Source organism: Triticum aestivum, chromosome 5D (genome assembly GCF_018294505.1).
Source record: "Triticum aestivum cultivar Chinese Spring chromosome 5D, IWGSC CS RefSeq v2.1, whole genome shotgun sequence".
Classification (NCBI taxonomy): Eukaryota; Viridiplantae; Streptophyta; class Magnoliopsida; order Poales; family Poaceae; genus Triticum; species Triticum aestivum.
The window spans coordinates 201,346,510-201,351,448 of NC_057808.1; the positions used below are offsets into that span (position 1 = coordinate 201,346,510).

Below are 4,939 nucleotides of genomic sequence, written 5' to 3' on the forward strand. Positions count from 1 at the left end.
ACCCCAGCGCCGACCGCCCCCATCCGCAGCGCGCCTGCCGCCCCCATCCCCAGTGCGCCAACCCCCAGGTCGCCACCTGCCTCATCGCGACGCCGTCCACTTGCCCTTCCTCATGGCTTCTCCCAGCCATGGCGAGCGCCTCCTCCCTGCTCCAAGCTCGCTGCAGACTACACAGAGCCGCCAGCCCCGGCCGCCTCCCGTGCAGTACAACGCCGCCCCTGTACAAGGTTCAAAGACCTTATAGTGAGAAGGAAGGGAGATGCTAAGGTCCGGCAGCTTCCTCGTTGCCATCCTGGTACAGCGTGTGTCCCTTGTTCATCCTGTGCCATTCATTTTACTAACTAGCAGCAGTATAACCTCCGACTGCACAATTTTTCATATAAGTTCTAAAATTTCTAGAGCTTCAGTCGAACTATGTTGCTTCTGTGATTATCCGTACACAGAAAATCACACTGAAGATTGTTTTGTTCTCTGAACCTAAACACATTTGTTCTTTGAGCTTAAATGCATTTATTCTCTGAACATAAACGGGTTGGCTCTCTGAATTTAAGTGTGTGCGCTCTGTGTGTATTGGAGCATTACATATATTCAGTTTTGATGTTGGATTGGATCATCGTAGTGACTGTTGAGCTTACTTTTCGGCGCAGGTCGTGGCTTTGATGCGGCACACCTCGCACTGCTTCTCCTCGCTGGACTAGTCGACCTGCAAGAGATCAACTCAAACAAAAATTACCCAAGGTGAAACTAAACTGAAATAGTGATGCTTGATGAAAGCCTTCTGCTGCCTACAAGTTAAGAAAATCCGATCCCAATATCGTGTCTGTGTTTATGTCAGTAAATAGATACTTGAAATACGCCGAATATTGAGTTCTTCTTGCAGAGGGGCTGGCGCTACTTCTTATACCAAGATTTTGATTCTGCCATGTAGTTTTTCTCTTTTCTTTTGTGGGGAAAAAACCCCGAATGGAGTCATGCAGCATAAAACCACCTTGTAGGCTTTTTTTTGTTTTTTTAGTTACATCATACAGCTCACCTTGTAGGATTTAGCGCGCCCTACCGCGCGTCCTCCATCGAACGGTCGGACTTCCTGTCCTCCGGTCCTCCCTCTCCACCACCCTAGGATCTGAATCGCCGTCCCAGTCCAACACCATGGCGTCGGGGTGGTCGAGGTCAAGGCTGCCGACTTCCTATTTCCTGTGTAGCTCGTCGTCGCCCCACTACAACTTCCACCGCCATGCGCAGCCATCCAACCTAAGGGCCCAGTGGTCGCATTAGTGTCGGTGTATCTTACTGTAAAGTGTAATGGGCCAACAAATTATTTCATGTTTCTGATCAAGGTTGCTTGCTTGATCGAATTTTAATTAAATCTGATCTGCATGATGCATAATTAAGGCGAACCATTTTTCCATGTCATCATGTCTCTGCTACCATGTTCTTTTTAGAAGACTGCTGCCATGATTTCATACACTAGAATGGTTGAAAAAGTTGTTTCCTAGATTTTAGTTATTGGATTAAATATAAAGACTGCATGTGTAATCTCCACATGCAGGAGGCAGTGGCCTTGTGCGTCGAAGAACGACGTTGACCTTCCTGTAGAATTTGTTGCTTGTTGGCCTATACGTGTTTTTAATGCCTGTGAAGCATGAGACAACACACACAACAGTTCAGTTCACACTCAGATCAGTGTCTTATTTTATTTCAGTTCAAATTTATAGCAAAAGTACTCTTAGACTACATTACAAGTACTAATAACTTTCTACGAACACACATCGGGCTCTACTGCTGCTGCTCGACTCTAAGTCGCTTCATCTCTAATTGTTGTTGTGATGCTAAGGTTTTGATTTAGAGAAAACAAAGAACAGAAAGGAAAAAGAAATCATGCTTTTCTATTGTTGTGATTTTGTTTTGTTGGCCTCAACTTGTTCGTTAGAATGCCTACAACAACTGGCAGTGACGAACATGACAGGCCCCTCCAGACGACCTCCTCTGGTTTGGCCTTTCGTCAACGGAGAAAATAAGACTGATGTGGTGCTCCTGTTGGCTGTACTCTGGAGAAGAGTTAACAGAAAGTTGCAGCAAAGAACAAAAAAGAAGAAAAAATATAGGGTTGCAGTTTAAAGAAGTTGGGAATTAAAAGTTCAAGTTGTGCTAATTGTCGCCGAACCTCGGGCCGATTCATTCCTAAGCTATGTCTTCAGTCAGCAGCGGAGATGCCTGCGGGTACATCGATAGGAGCAGGAGACCCATCAAACTTTTAACGGGCAGATAGGAACAACAAGTTAGCTCCGTGCATATCACCATTCTGAGAGTCTGACAGATTTGTGTTGATTGAATCCACGGTGGCAGTAGAACATTAAGTACCATGGAGTTTATAGTCATTGTGAGCAGGATGTATCGAATACAACAGGTTTCATCTTGCTTGCTCTTCCGCTCTACTGAAATCTTATTAACCTGCTGATTTGCTATATTATAAGTTCTCATTATTCAGTTATTCTTCCAGATGAAGTGAAGCGACCTCCCAGGAGAGAGAGTGACCGCTGTGCAGCGATGCATCTTGTCGTCGTCGCCGCTTGCATAGTTCTCTGAATGGATGGATGAATGGGTACAGTTCTCTGAATGTGAAGGTGTTCACTAATGTTCTCTGAATGTGAAGGTGTCAGAATGACAGAAAATGTCAGTTCAAATTTTCTGCACCATCAGTTTTATTGCTTAATGTTGTAGTCACTTGTTTTCTTGATGCCATCAGGTGTTTGCTTAAAATACTTCAGTTCAACAAAAAGCTCCAGAAAAGTTCGGAGTGAAAAGCTCCATGGTGTTTCTTCGGCTGCAGCATGTACATGCATCTCTACAAAAAAACGGTGAGCATCCCCCCATGTTGCATGCTGTTGCCGCAGGCTCTGCATTTTTCTTCTTGGAGCTAAGCTATTGTTGCTAATGCGTTTGGATTTGGACAAAGAAGATAGAGAATAAAAGAGACGGGTGAAGAGAGAGCAAGTAGAGGAGAAAAAATGTGGGAGCCAGGCTTCCTGAAGCATTGCATCTGAGTTGATTCTGGCTGCCTCACGAGTTAACAACTAACTTATTTTTGTGTTATTAGTGTTAGGAATAAGCAACTTGTATTCCCATGAGGCCATAGGCCGATATATATACATGTACAGGTGTGGAACATATGCAGGAAACCCCTTATATAACGGGATAAATACAAAGGGGTACATGGCCTATATTACTCTAACACCCCCCCCCTCAAACTCATGGTGGAGGAACAACACTGAGTTTGGAGAGATAAAAGCCATGTTGTGCTCTAGTCTGGGCCTTCGTCAGGAAATCCGCCAACTGTAACTCGGAAGGCACATACTGAAGAGCAATAACCTGATCCTGCACAGCAGCGCGCACATAGAAAGCATCAACACCAATATGCTTGGTGAGCTCATGCTTCACAGGATCGCGCGCAATACTAATAGCACCTGTACTGTCAGATAAGAGCAGAGTCGGTGTAGTGACAGAAACACCAAAATCCTGAAGTAACCACCGTAACCAAGTCACCTCTGTCGTCAAAAGAGCCATAGCTCGCAACTCAGCCTCAGCACTCGAACGGGAAACTGCAATCTGTTTCTTCGTCTTCCAGGCAATGAGAGAACCGCCAAGAAAAACACAGTAAGCAGAAAGTGAACGGCGATCAGAAGGATCACTAGCCCACGTAGCATCCGCATAGGCCTGAAGCTGTAAAGAACTGGAGCTAGGAAAGAAGAGACGGTGAGAGATCGTGCCCCGAAGATATCGGAGAACACGAAGGAGATGACTATAGTGAACCGATGTGGGAGCAGAGACAAACTGACTTAGAATATGAACCGGATAAGAGATGTCCGGACGAGTGACAGCGAGATAAACAAGACTGCCAACAAGATGACGATAACGCGTCGGGTCAGGAAGAGGATCACCATCAGTAGCACGGAGGTGAACATTGAGCTCCATAGGAGTCTCAACAATGCGCTCGTCAGTAAGAGCAGCACGAGCAAGAAGATCCTGGATATACTTTTCCTGGGATATAAAAAAGCCATCAGAGGTAGAAGAGACTTCAATCCCAAGAAAGTAGCGAAGAGGTCCAAGATCAGACATAAGAAACTGCTCACTAAGACGGGCCTTTACAAAGGCAATATACTCAGGGTCATCCCCAGTGATGACCATATCATCAACATAGAGAAGAAGAAGAGTCCGGCCACGAGGAGAAAGGTGAATAAATAATGCTGGATCATGAGCACTTGCTGAAAAACCAGCAGTAGTGACCACAGAGGCAAAACGCTCAAACCAGGCGCGAGGGGCTTGCTTAAGGCCATAGAGAGAGCGACGAAGACGACACACCATGCCATCAGGAACAGAATACCCAGGTGGTGGCTGCATGTACACCTCCTCACGCAGCTCACCATTAAGAAAGGCATTCTTAACATCAAGCTGAGATATAGACCAGTGGCGTGCAGAGGCCACGGCAAGAAGTGTACGAATAGTGGTCATATGGGCCACAGGAGCAAAAGTCTCGTCATAATCACGACCATGCTCCTGCTGAAAACCACGAGCCACGAGACGAGCTTTGTGACGCTCAAGAGAACCATCGGAGCGAGTCTTAACCTTGTAGACCCACTTACAAGTGATGGGACGGACGCCGGGAGGAAGAGAAACAAGATCCCAGGTACCAGTGCGTTCAAGAGCAGCAATCTCCTCTGCCATCGCAAACTGCCATTCAGGATGAACAACAGCCTGACGGTAAGAAGTCGGCTCAAGAACAACAGCACCAGCGGTGGGAAATCCAAAGCGATCAATAGGCGGACGAGGACGAGAACGCAAGCCATAAGTAGGCTGAGAGGAAGAGGACGACTCATCCAAGGTACCAGGTACCAGTGCGTTCAAGAGTAGCAATCTCCTCTGCCATCGCAAACTGCCATTC

The 4,939-nt window shown here is 46.4% G+C and overlaps 1 long non-coding RNA gene across 9 annotated transcripts in view; it reads left to right on the forward strand.

Moving 5' to 3' along the window:
- Positions 1-6: 6 nt before the first annotated feature.
- LOC123120063 (uncharacterized) overlaps positions 7-4,939 on the forward strand; it is an 11,715-nt gene continuing 6,782 nt past the window's right edge. For 5 of the 9 annotated variants that reach the window (XR_006459298.1, XR_006459301.1, XR_006459305.1 and 2 more), the window contains exons 1-4: positions 7-295; positions 648-2,407; positions 2,501-2,673; positions 2,747-2,858. This is a non-coding gene — a long non-coding RNA (uncharacterized lncRNA). Of the gene's footprint in view, positions 303-647; positions 2,408-2,500; positions 2,674-2,746; positions 2,859-4,939 lie in introns of all 9 variants that reach the window. The other 4 variants (XR_006459303.1, XR_006459302.1, XR_006459300.1 and 1 more) reach the window with 4 other exon arrangements.